The sequence below is a fragment of the Strigops habroptila genome, chromosome 8, assembly GCF_004027225.2.
Source record: "Strigops habroptila isolate Jane chromosome 8, bStrHab1.2.pri, whole genome shotgun sequence".
NCBI lineage: Eukaryota > Metazoa > Chordata > Aves > Psittaciformes > Psittacidae > Strigops > Strigops habroptila.
Window position 1 is genome coordinate 2,366,630 of NC_044284.2, and position 13,586 is coordinate 2,380,215.

Here is a 13,586-nt window from a genome sequence, read left to right on the forward strand (position 1 = left end):
TCTTACACCCTTCCTGGGAAAACATGACTTCTTCTTCATGGAGATTGTTTGCTTGTACAGCACCGTAAAAGCTCTACACGTTTGTTAAGACTTTCTTCAGTGAATGTCTGTCTTTATTAAAGCGATGGCTATCTCAGAGGTGGCTGCCCTGGTTGCTATGGAAAGCATTCATGTTTTATTGAAGACTAAATGGCCACAACCCACATAAAGGGGTCCTGAGCGGCCCTAAAATGTGTTCTGACTTCCCCTTCCCCCACTTCTCTCCTCCAGACAGAACAATTTGTTGACAGTCGATCTGATTTTGAGGGCCTACCTGGAATAAAGTGCTTTGTCCCTTCCATCTGTGTCACTTTAACCTAGTGGTCTGGATTTAATACAACAAACAATCCCCTGTGGACCTGATTCAGAGAGCTGGAAAGCATCTGTATGTCCCAGTGAGGTTTAGGGGAAGGTGGAGATGATGGGTGAGCTGCATCTCTGTAAGACTGCTAGCACCACACACCTTCGTCACAATAAAATCGAAATAAAAGCGAAATAAAATTGCACTGGCTGGACTGGCAACCCCATGGCAGGGAGTTGGAACTGGATGATCTTAAGGTCTTTTCTAATCCAAACCATTCTATGTTTCTACATACGAAGGACTGTACAATCCAAGCTGGACTGCACATCTTGGAGTGCAAACGTTTCACCCAGGCAGGGCAACCTGGGTGCCAGAGGAGAGAAGAGGGACAGGACATGTCATCCCCTTAGCAAATCTGCTCCTGCTATAGCAATGGAGCCGTGGTGCTCTGTCTGTGGCTGGCATTCCATTTCCAGGCTGCTTTGCTTTTTAATCTTCCTAATAAAGAGAGAACTTTACCTTCTTTGGCTCTCATGCATTTACAGCATTCCACAGAATTTCCAATAGCAGCTGTCCCAGGAAATGCAAACACTTTTGCTTCCACTGAGTTTAAATGGGATCAAGGTCACTTCTTTTCCATTTTGAATGCATTTTTTGTAAGAAAACTCTCTGTGGTTGCTGCATCTCCAAGTAGCTGCCCAGCATTCACATGGTCACACTCACCACTTCAGCCTCCTGGCTTTCCAAGCGCACAGAGCAGTGCTGCAGCCACCTCTCGCATTGCTGCACACATCATCGGTGCTCCTGATCCTCATTCCCAACCCTTCAGCAAGATTTTTCTCCAGGGTATTTCTCACCAAGTGTTTTTTCTCCAAGGGAACGGGATCCCCACTTGTCCTCATCCCCTCGGGTGACCCCATAGGCTCCCCAACATCACTATTATCCTACTCCTCCAACACTGGCTTTAACCTTTCAAAGCCCCGTGACAGTGATGAGAGAAGGTGAGTCGGGAATTTGGAGAAGAGAAGGAGTAAATAGATGCAAAGCATAGAATGGCTGTGGCTGAGCTGCTCTCAATCACAAAATGTCTCTTTGCAAGCATGCCATTTTAAAGCATGGAAATTCAAAGCTACATTTTGTATTTCATAACGCAGAGTCAAAAAGCCCAAAATAGAACAAGCATCTTAACAGTTTTGTCCCTTATTTTCATACAAATTCACACACACATGCTTATACACATTTAAACACAAGATCCATCCTAAGTTTTTCAACAATATCATCCTTTAGACACCGATAAATCAAGCAAAAATGATAGGGGGATGTCATAGCATCACTAAAAATGTCACCACAGTTAGCAAGCCTGCTTGCTTCAACAAAAAATATTGGTGAATAATCATTTGCCAGTTAGCACATTAAAAAAATCCATGCCTGGTGTTCCTTGCCTAACAAACGATGGGAATGGAAACTCTGTTTTCTTGCCAGGTTATTTTCATTTCAGGAAGAGAAATAATCAAGGGAAACATGAAGAGAAGAATAAATATCAAGAAGCAGTATGAGGGGGGAAAAAATCCTTCATAATGATGCCATTGCCTTTGCCTTTCTCACTCTCAAGACTCCTCTCCTGTGCCATACTGTGCCAAACCACTCACACGCAGGGCATCCTCAGATGAATCAGCACAGTGGCACGCGGACTCGAACGTACATCAGAGGCACAGAGGAGGTGTTTGAAATTGTATTGATGAACAAATCAGAGACAAGAGCTTGGTGGGGTGTTTTTTCTTTGGAGGAGGAGTAAGAGAAATAAGATTGTGTTTCATCTTTCTGGTTTACATTTACATTAACCACAGACTCCGTTCAGCTTCAGCCTGTAAGTGATAAATTAAAACAGCACACACATAATCTGTAGATGTTTTTTCCTGGATCTATCACTCAGAAAATACAACCTGAAAGATGGCACGTACCAATACAGGCTCTTGCATCCATCCTAACACTACACATCAGGAGAGAGGGGCTGTGCTGGGGTACGGTGGGCTACTGCCCCAGGAGAGCATGGCGAAGCACCATGATCCTAGCCTTGCACACAGCTTCTCCCTACCAGAGGGAAATCTCAGTTTTGGGCAATCTCACCATAGTAATTCACTTTGCTAAAGCAAAGTTGACCATGTCCACAGGCCATCGGGTGTGACTACAAGCCATGATGTCCCAGCTGCCTGGTGACTTCTCCAAAACCAGCCAGTAAAGACTTGACTTGCAATGACAGTGGAAGGGCCTCTAGAAAGCCTGACATCAAAAGCTGACAAAAAGAGTGAGGTGGAAGGCTCAAGTCCTATGTCCAAGAACATAATTCATCTACTGTGTGTTCAGAATCTTCTCGCAAAAGTTATCAGCATAATTCTATGCTACCTGTAAGATATCATGCCAACTCAACTATGTCCCTTACCTTTTAAAGCGTAGAAGTTATACCCATTCTTAGGCAGGGCCTTGTATTTGGCTTGCTGCTGTCTGCAAAATCTCTCCTCTAAACCCTTTTTTGTTTGGTTGGTTTTCTTTTCTTTCTTTTCCTTTCCAAAATAGGAAAAACGGATATGGGAACCATTAATCAAGCAAGTAATAAACTTAATGTCAGCCAAGGGGGAAGACGGAAGCAGAAGAGTGGCAGACAAGACACTAGCACATCTCCTGAGGAACAAATGATACCACTTCTGCAACTGAACTGTAGATCATACGAGATCATCACAAAGAATGAAAATACTTATGTTTCACATATTTCATTGGTAAAACAGTTTAACCAATAGGTCATCAGGCATATAAAATATTAACATTTGTATATATGCTGTTGTATACATCAGTAAGAGAAGTTTTTATGCTGAGGGAGCTCCAGAGGTGGAATGAATCTCTCCAGCCTGCCCTTTGCAGCTTTTGTTTTCCAGCCTACACTCTTGCAGCAACTGAGAGCTGAAAACAACAGTAGAGACTCCTGCTAAGGTAAACAGTATCTGAAATGCAAACACTTTCCTATGGCAGACTCTAGAGAACACCACTAATAGACTTTTATATAGAAAAATCTCCCAGTACTCCAAGTGGACATTTTCCCAGGGAAAGGCTTCAGAGGTTAGCTGTGGACTTTCAGAGGATTTAAGGCCTGGATGGACTTCAACATGGACAATGAAACAGAACTGACTCACCTCAGCATCAGACCCCCAGTTGAGTGGGAAACATCCTTTGGAAAGCCATGGAGTTTTGATATGCAATCAACCAGTCCCAACAGGAATCCTTCCTAGTGCCTAATCACCTCCACTCTCCAAAATGTGCGAGTGGAAAACTTACTCAAGTTTTCGTTTTCCTGGCTTTAATCTCAATTACTTGATCTGTTCTGTGTTTATTTTTGCTACATCTTTGGCCGTGTTAGAAGCCTTCAGGTAACATCTTCACTACACCCAGTATTTGACAAGTTAATAAACTGACCTGGCTCTCTTTGTTGAAAACCGTTATTTCCCAGACCTTGGCTCATCCCTTCAATTCTTTTAAACCCACTTGAATTTTTCTCCATCTTTTCACTGGACAGAGTACTCCAGCAGAAGGCTCACCAAGAAAATACAGGGAGGTCATCCCAATCGCTTGTAGTTCATCACATTCTTTATTAGAGATTCAAGTATGTTCTGTGTGGCCTCCTCAGAGGAACAAAACACTTTTGGTTTGGTTTGGTTTGGGGGGGGGGGTTGGGTTGGGTTGGTTTTTAGCTTTTTAATTAAAAAACCCCACTCAAACTCCAATGTTGTTGGTGATAGCAAAATGAATCATAACCCGTGTTTCTCCCTTTGTGCCGCTCAAATGAGTAAAAGTGCTTGCAGCAAGAGAGGGATGAGTTCAGGAGGAGTAAATGAATACATGATTCAGAGAATGGATGTGTGTGCATATGCATACACAGGGGGAGGCTCCTGGGGGGTATTTGTCTTGTCTGTGCATGTATGGACCTTTGGAATATCCGAGTCCTATGGACAAACTATACAAGCCCTTGAGTATTCCCCTAAACTAACTTGGAAAACTTAAACTAGAGTCAATTATGGGGTTTGCAAAACCAGAAAATCAGCTGAGATTGGGTTTAGTAAAGTGCTGAATCCAAATACAAAATCAATCACCTGTTGTTTTATTATATTATTTATTGCCCCTCTATATTACAGATGCCAGGATGAGAAATTAGCTATTATTTGTAGGTGTTATAAATATCTAAATTAAACTGGGTATTATATATAGCTCTGTACACAACATGTCTGTGACACTCCTATTTTTCTTGTACAGCATGTCAGCAAAATGCCTAGCCCAAGACTACTTTAGCTGGCTAAAAACTAATCAGTTGCAGCAAGTTGAAACTTCTGTCAACTCTACAGAATTAGAAGGCAGAAGGCTGTGCCCCTCAGTATTTCTATTCCATAGATCAGAGGGGGAAAAAATCAAGAATTAACAGTGGAAATGTTTAAATATGCCAGATGCATGGTAATTGTAAAGTGCTGTAACAAGTTACAGCAAGGGAAAGGTGTTGCTTTCAGATTTAGAAATGCTTACTACAGCCTAACCTCTTTGTCAACACATTTGCAACATCCATTTCTAAATGAATTACCTTATGGAGGAAACCAAAAGGCAGAAAACTAAAGAAATAGGGGTCAAATTCCTCCTGTGAGATCTACCTTGTAAAATTATCCAGAATGTAATAATACCATGTTATTGACTTAAGCACAGTTCCCTGTGACATGCTGCAGCTGACCTGTAATTTTTATCCTACATGTTGCCAGCACTATTAAAATGACACTTGTGAATGTAAATTAAGCTCACAAAGGGGACAGATTGTATGATTCTGGTTTCTCTCAGATGCCTGTAGGCTATCACAGGTTCCATATGTGAAGTAATTATGTTCACTGAAGGAAAGAATAAATGCTGTCAAATTGTGTACTGAGAGAGAAAGCAGCTATTATATTGCAGTAGTCACTGGAGCATTGCCTTAGAAAGTGGAAAGATGTATAAGAAAATAATAAAAAAGAAAAACTGGAGCAGAGCTATATTAAATATAACCTTTAAATGAGTATCTGCTTTTGAATATAGCTTACACAAAGTTAATATTTCACAAATAAAAGCACGTTTCGACTCTTTCATCATGTTTTTCTTCCTCACATCTAGAGGGCACAGGGCAGAATATTTATCAGAGGGTAAAAGGCAGATGAAGCAACACCTTCTGCGAGCCCTGAGTAAGGGCAACAAGGCTGGGCAAGGGCTGCGTTGGCTGAAAGCAAGCCAATGGCTGAAAGTAAGCAGCTCCTGTGCAGCCCAAGCGCCAGGCTGCAGCAGCATTGTAGAAGATGTGGCTTCAACCATGGAAACCAACAGAGCTGCTAAAAAGAAAGGCAATGGTCCCATCACCTCCACAGTGTAGTCCTGCTCTCCTGTGCCTAGAGGAGGTGAGCCTAGATGTAGACCAGCAAGGTCATCAGAGCGTTGTTCTGCTTTGACTAACACCTCTCCCTGGAGTCCATGCTCATGGGAGGACTACCAACCAAATCCTTGAGCCCACATTAGCAGTCACAAGAGATTAGGTACTAGCACTGATATGTCCCACCAAAGCCACAGCTTGCAGAAGACCATATCTGCTTTCGTGAAAACAGAAACTATGAGATCTTTTTGAGGTTTCTTAGGTTAAAAGATCTGCCAGTCAGCTTCTGCAGCCTCTCCATGGAGGCCTCTACAGGCAACTGCGTGTTGCATTTAGTAGACTTGCTCAGCACAGAGGAGCACCCACTGCACTGAACACCAGGATATGTTAATTCATCATGTCTGTGCACACAGGCTACTCCTTCACCACTGAAGAAAAGGGCCCCCACATGCACCATCAGATACAGCTCACATCTCTTTACCTAAACTCTCTATAGGTTAAAATAGGGCAGTTACATTTGAATTGCCCATCAGGAACAGGGCTTAGCACATACCATCCCTGCTTATCCTCTGGGTGTCCAGCAGCAGGGATCAGCCTGCTCCAGCCCTGCTTGATTGAAAGGGTTCCCAAAACACTTTGGTTTCTCCACACCCAGCACTGTGAAGAAAGCAAGGCATCGCCTCAGGTCCTTATTTTGGCCGCTGCTTTCCCACCTCTGTTTCTAAGGTAAGAGCAAATAGCACGTGGATCCCAGCAGGGATGCACGGGGTACGTGATTCCTGTTCCCATCCCGCTGCAGTCCCAGCCCTGCTCACTCCCCAGCCACCCACCTCCACAGTGCCAAACCTGGCAACCAATTCCCACTAAGGTCCCTCAGCAAAACCAACTAATCACCTCTTTGTTCAAGGCTGGTTTGGTAAGGAAAGGACTGTGAGCACAGCACAGAGCTGTGTCCAGGCATAAACACAAGTGCAGACTGAACTGTGCACTTTGCACTAGCCTTTGCACTAGCCCTCCTCTCTCCTTCCCCCCCTTATAGCTTATACGGGCTCCTGCAGGCTTCAAAAGTAGATTGTGGCTAGCCGCTCTGTAATTCCTATCCACGTATTCCTATCCTACCCTTTAATTGCTATCCATGTATTCCTATTCCTATCAATGTATTAACATCTGTGAGTAGGTGGCTAAGAGACATGTGTAAACCTACCCAAGCAGAGCACAACTCAAGCACTGGGCCAGGCAAGAGTTAGCTGCGAAGGCGACTGAAATCCTCCTCAACACCCCACAGCCATGCCATGCTCCCCACTGGATGTCACCACTGGGTGCAGACCCCTTGCCTTGCCATGCACTTCCAGCCTGCAGCACGCTTCCACAAACCCCCTCGGGATCCCAGGGATGCATGCACCCTGCCAAAGTCCTTCCCAGGCAACTTCGGGGAGGGGGGGTGAGGGTGCCTGTGCATAAATGAATCACTGCATTGCACAGACTATTAATACCAACTGGTCCCAGATGGGTGGGCAGTTAGATGGGCAGACAGGCAGCCTGCCTGTTTTCAATTAAACACAGTAGCAGTTGTACAACACACTACTGCTTCTTCTTCCTTAAATAAAAATCGGAAATCAACTGCCATTTCCTAAGCTGCTCAAAACTATTAAACAACTGTTTGCAGGGTAGCTCGTGTCATACGTGGGAGGCTGAAATGGAATGTAGAAACGAGAGGGTTTTTTCTAGTTCGCAGCATTGACAGCACCTATAATGTATGACTCTCTCGGATGCAGCGTGGCAAAAGCAGGGCGAGGATCATCCAGTGCTATTCACTAGAGAAACTGTTACACATAAAACGAGAAGGCAGAATCAATGAGCTCAGGATCATGGCAGGAAGGAGGGAGGGAGGGAGGAAAAGAGGGAAAGACAGGGTTTGCTCTTGCAGTTTTAATAAGGATTTGTGGGGTAATGTTGCGCAAAGGTAATACAGCTGGATCTTTATTAATAATAACTAGAACCAACTCTCTATGTTAACTGACCTTTAAATATTATTGTCCCTTTCAGTTTACCAAAAAGACATTTACTTCATGAAAGATGTTATTCAACTCCGTTTAAAGATCCAATAGGCTAAAATATGCTAAAGTGACATTTAGAATTATCTCATAACACCTTTTTATGATAAATTGCATTATTTCCATGTGATCTGAACATGATTTTTTTTTTCCTTTTTTTAAAAATGTATTTTGAAACCATTTCAAATAATAGGCAGATATTGCCTGGACAGTCAGGTTAACTGTAATGATATTAGAGTCTTTCTCAACAGCTGAGTAATTACTTCCTTATTACGCTCAAGGCAAGTTGAAATCACATGCCCTGCTCAAGATTTAAACCTCCATCGCACAGGCAAAGGCAGCATTCAGACTGACATTTTACATACCTAACTGCATTTCTTATAGTAAGGACAGCATCTGTGGTATATTGCCTTGATAAGCTGTGAAATGAAGACAACTGGGAGCACCAGAAAATAAATACTAATAATAAAGAAGATCTGTTGTGTGGGGGGTGGGGGGGAAAGGCAGCACTTTTAAATTCTACATTTTCTCACTCTGCAGCACCACTTTCCACCCCAAGGGCCTGCCTGCCCCTGGCTAATGTCCGTTATAGCCCAGCTACCTCAGCGTCTGGTGGGAGAAATGTACCTTTTCCCAGGCATCCTTCAGCTCCAAAAGGAAGGAAAATCGGCACAGATTGCGGACGTGCTGAGAATGTGGATGAGTGAAGACATGGTGAAGTAACACATGATAGTAAACATCATCCAGCAATCCACTTCTGGTTATAGTTTTCTGGCACTCCTGGTTATAGTCTTTCATAATGAAAGAGAAATGAATGGTCATTTACGTGACAAAACACTGTTAAATGATTAAAAGAAACACACACACAATCAGCAAAGAACTGAAGTGGAACTATAAATAAAACCAACTACCTCTTGTGAGAGTTTTAGCATTCTGTGATTTCAGCAAAAACGAAAGCAGCGAAGATAGAAGGGACAAATTAAGTAGTAAGAGGAAGGAGGCTAATTTCATAAATAAAAGCTGTAATATTGTCTAAAAACAAATGCTAGTTACAATGCACTCGGAGGATGTGTTTTGGTTTAGGTCGGCTTTTATTTCACCCCTACTATTTTTAACATTAGCAATCTAAAGCAGACAAACCTCGTTTTTAATTGAATATTACAGTTCATTTCAATTGAGCTAGCAGCAAAGTAGATGCAAAATCTAAGCAGAAGACTTCAATAAAATGCTTAAGATAATCATAGCATATCTAGCTGATGTATAGCTCCTGTGGACAGACGCACTACTTACCAGTTTTGCATCTTCCAATGAATTAGCAAAAAGAAGTATAATTCCTTTCCTGATTTCAACAATTGTTTAGTGAGTTCTGGTAAATTCTAGGTCAGATATTACACACTTGACACCAGAACCAACGAATTATGCCAGAAATCTGCAGCGATAAGAAAACCACACAGTAAATACATTATATCCAGGCAACAGCAGAAGGTAAGTTTCCATTTCATTTGCTGTGGGTTGCATAAGTTGGTAAGTGTTTTCTGGCAAGTGTCCTTCACATTCCAAAAATAATGCATCTATTTGATGGCATTATCTCATTTTCTATTATATTTGTTTGTACCTCTGCAGCAAAACCATATTGTTATTAAGGGTATCGTTACACTAGAAAATTGCATTACCTTTTAAAACCCTGCTCTATTTTATGCGTATATAAATAGGAACATTATGACCATGTGAGATTCCCATTTGTCCTTGCTATACTCTTGACACTGCTGTAAATGCAAGCAGAGCACCAGGCCCAAAATATTGCCCCTTTCATTAGCGGCACAGACATCTTTTTTTGCTCTTAGCATGCAAAATCTAGCCCTGCTGGTTATGTCCTCAAAAAAGTGCCAACATTGCGTTTCTCTTTACCTTTGACCACTGAAATAGGCCTCTGTGCATCTCTATTTGTATGGTGATGGCAAACCATCCAACAGAGTGACTGGGTTCAGGTGGGTAATGGCAGAGAGGTGGCTAATCCCAGATGCCTACAGGGGAAAGGCGAGGCATGCTTTCACTCTCAGGCAGGTTCCTGAAGGGATGGGGTGATACACAGCGCTCTCCTAGGGTGCAGGTTGTGCAATTGTTTCTCAAAGTGAGTGCAGAAACCCACAGTGAGCACCAAAATGCCTCTCTAGGGACAGGAGGAGCCTAGATTTCCACCTATAAATACAGCCCTCTCAGCCAGAGCTCAGGAGCAACCAGCCAGGTTGAGGATGGATGCATGGATCAAGGCAGCTCTGGCAAGGGGATGCAGATGCAGTGCAGGAAGGGGCACTGCTGTGGCAGTGTCTGCATGCCCAAAAGGGCACCAGGATGCCCTGTGTCCTGGCAGCAATTCATCATGCCTCATGCGTGCAACACTGTGATGCTCTGACTGCACCCTGAAACTGAGACAAGGCGCTTATTTGTTAGGCATAATAAAAATGCTTCAAAAATTATGCTTGTGAATTATATTTGTGAATGTGAATCAGCCCATGGAATCAGAGCTGATGTCTAGCGCTACGCTCTGAGAAAATCCAGGAAAGTCTGGTCTAAAAAGTTCTCTGAATCAGGGTAATTACAATATTAAGCACAGCCTATCGAACTAAAGTGGAATGAAATACAAATTCTCTGTTTATATAGTAAGCGCTGAATGACAGTAAGTTAGCAACAACCATTTTGCTCTGATTTAACTGCTTAACATCTGGAGAACATTATTAGAGCCATCAGCCATTTGGCCAGTGCCCAATATGGAAGCAGTTTTACCCTCTTTCCTCTAAACATCAGCACAGCCTTACCAAAACGTGTGTATTTCTCTTTCCTCTTCTTGAAACCTTCTCTTAAGTCGTTTCAACATTGTAGAATTTAGCTGGCATAAGCCACTCGTTTCTGGTTAGAAAGCAAACAGAATTGGATCAAAATGAGAGGCCAATTTTAAACATTAAATTTAAAGCAAAGACAGTGCTGCTTATGAGAGTCCACGGTAAAGGCGGTTGTTCCAGCTATTTAAACAATATAATTACATGGCATTTCACAGTATAGAAGAGACAGATTACTAGAAAGCTGAAAACAGTATGCCCTTCTTCCTATGTAAATATGTACACATAACCTATAGCTGCTTGCTACGAAATTTATATGAAGTGTGATTTGGTCTTTATTACAGTCGCTGTGCTTGAAAAGAACCTCTTTACTTATAAAGAATCCTTTTTTTCCTTTTTTTTTTTCCCCTATTGTAATGAAAAAACACAGTTGTCAGCATAATATCCTGACATTCCGGATGCCAGCCTGTCTCTACTGGAGTCAGATGTGAAAATAAATAGATATTAAACTGTCAGTCAATGAAATTACAAAGTCAAGAGCAGCTCTAGCTGTGATCCTGTGTGTTCTGTTTGATGGACACAGGTGTTTAAGTGTTATGAAATCCAGCAGAGCCTCAGAGTGAATAATGCACCTTCCAGCAGCCCTGCCTTAGCCAAAAGAGCTGCAGCGAGCTCCCCTCTCACCCTGAGGGCCCCCAGGCAATTGATGTGCCCTAAGAAAGGGGACGGAAAGGCCTTCCAGGTTTATCAGAGCTAAAATCTGAGAAGTCTTAAAGCCTGTGTTGTGGCATATGTTGAGGAATCGAAGCTGCGCTCCTCTGAAACTGTGAAGGTTAGTCCCACTGGCTTTGCATACAAATCTTAGGCAGATGCCCAAAATCCACATAGTTTATTTATTATTCATAAGGCACTTAAAGTCAATCATCTGTCACTAATAAACATTAACACTATTAAAAATTAATGATCATCCTACAGCATGCTGAGACAGATTCTTCTTTCTGTTTGATGAGTATTGGAGCAAAGTGTATCGCTTTCATTTACTGACTCTTAAAAGTGTTTATGCTCTGTATAATGATGCTGCTTCAGCTCCTCCTCCAAACACCAGTGACCCCATTCTCTTGGGATGCCAAGAAATGATCAGTCTCGTGAGAGGAGCTTGAAAGGACGGGTTTAGATACAAATATGTGTCTGCAGAGGAGAAAAATAAATCATGGATTTGAGGTTATCACACAGCACAAGCCTTTGTGATTACAGGGCTTTTTGTCTCCCTTCCTACTCTCTGCTAAATAGCCTGATGTCTGTGATGGGGGACGTGTGTCCCTGTGCTCTCCAATGTACCTGGCTCAGGTACATAACCACTAGTGGCCAATGAAGCTGGAAGTAACAGCTCTGATGAGACTACCTGAGAGTCTCACAAGCTAGAACAAGAAAAGGCTTCCTGAAGAGCAACTCAAAAAGGTAACTTCACCAAAGGTCCACACAGTGTCGCAGGGCACTTTCTTCTCTTAGTGGGTGGGAGGCAAAGCCACTGCTAGAGATGAAGAAACAGCTTGCACCTTAACCCACAATAGGACATTCCCTCTAAAAGTAGAAATGATCCTAGAGCCTTCATCTCTTGTGTTCACGTTTTCAAACATAAATCTTGGGGAATACATTTTCCCCTCACCTTGATCACATTTCTGTCTTGCAGAGGCAGAACTCGTAATTCAACGCTGTTTCCTAACATGCACACAGTGTGTTTTGCCCTGCTCCTCACTTTAGCAATTACTTAATTGTGGGACTGCTGTAAGTATATTATAAATAATTGCTTGATACACAGTTGATTCTGTTAAAATGCAGACAAATTAATTAAACCTGCATTAAAGACCAGTGGAAGAAAAGAGCCAATATGACTGTATGCATCAAATCAAACTAACCTCCAATTTCTTTGAGTTATATCGAACCTCTAAAAACAAGCTAAATTTAAGGTCTCAATACTAATGATATAATGGGAAAACTTGACAAGATGGGAGACATTAATCTTCCTCTTCCAGTTTACACTCTAATATTTTAGTGCCAAACCATTTTTCAAACAGTGACTGTTAAGAAATAGATCTGTAAGTGGAAATTAGTGACTGTCATCACCCTGTTTTCTTTCCTTACTCATGTTTCACATGAAATAACTAATGGGGATTTGCAAAGAGCAGCAATCAGAGCTGGAAACATACCAACCAACTGGAAAAGCATGATGCCCCAGCACCACACTCACTCCACTGAGGACTGTGAAGGGTTCACATTATATATGTACTTACTATTTCTGTAAAAGCTGGCAGGGGGTGGAACCGGATGATCTTTAAGGTCCATTCCAACCCTAAGGAACTGGGACCTGGTCCTGCAGTTGCACACACCAAGAAGTCCCACAGAACCTGTAATTAAACAGTTTTGAACAGAATCAAGGTACACAGCCTTCTAAATCTCAGGCTCAAGACTGACGTGAACAGTGATTTTTAGCCATACCACCCTGCCCTGCTGCCCGTTCTTCACTGCCAATAGACTGCTTCCTAATTTGTCTCATTTTTATCTTAAAATTCATGCACTGTCAAGCCAAGTTACTTTCATATGGAGAGTGGGAATTACAGGCAAGAAAAAATACATTAAAGCATCATTATTCAAACATAAAAATGCAATGAAAACGTTAACCAGTTTATCCCTAAGGTGAAGGTGTTTATTGCGAACTTTTTGGAGCACGATTACATTCAAAAAGACAAATGCCAGCTTAAAATAAAGCATTTCTTTTTCCGACTCTACCTGGGAGAAATGGAAAAGCACCTTCAAAGTAAGTTACCTCATATCAAATACTTACCCTAAAAGCTTTTCTATTAAAAACATTAGGTTTGTGGAATAATTCTGCAAAAACCAGGCAGCTAAAATACAGTGCCTTATTTTCCCTTCTT

At 42.2% G+C, this 13,586-nt stretch overlaps 1 long non-coding RNA gene across 1 annotated transcript; it reads right to left on the reverse strand.

The window, feature by feature from the left end:
* Nucleotides 1–8,449: 8,449 nt before the first annotated feature.
* LOC115612030 lies at nt 8,450–13,052 on the reverse strand. The gene is made up of 4 exons (XR_003992858.1): nt 12,945–13,052; nt 10,633–10,723; nt 9,107–9,245; nt 8,450–8,607 (listed from the first exon to the last, which is right to left on the reverse strand). It is a non-coding gene; the product is annotated as an uncharacterized LOC115612030 (long non-coding RNA).
* Between the last annotated feature and the right edge of the window lie 534 nt (nt 13,053–13,586).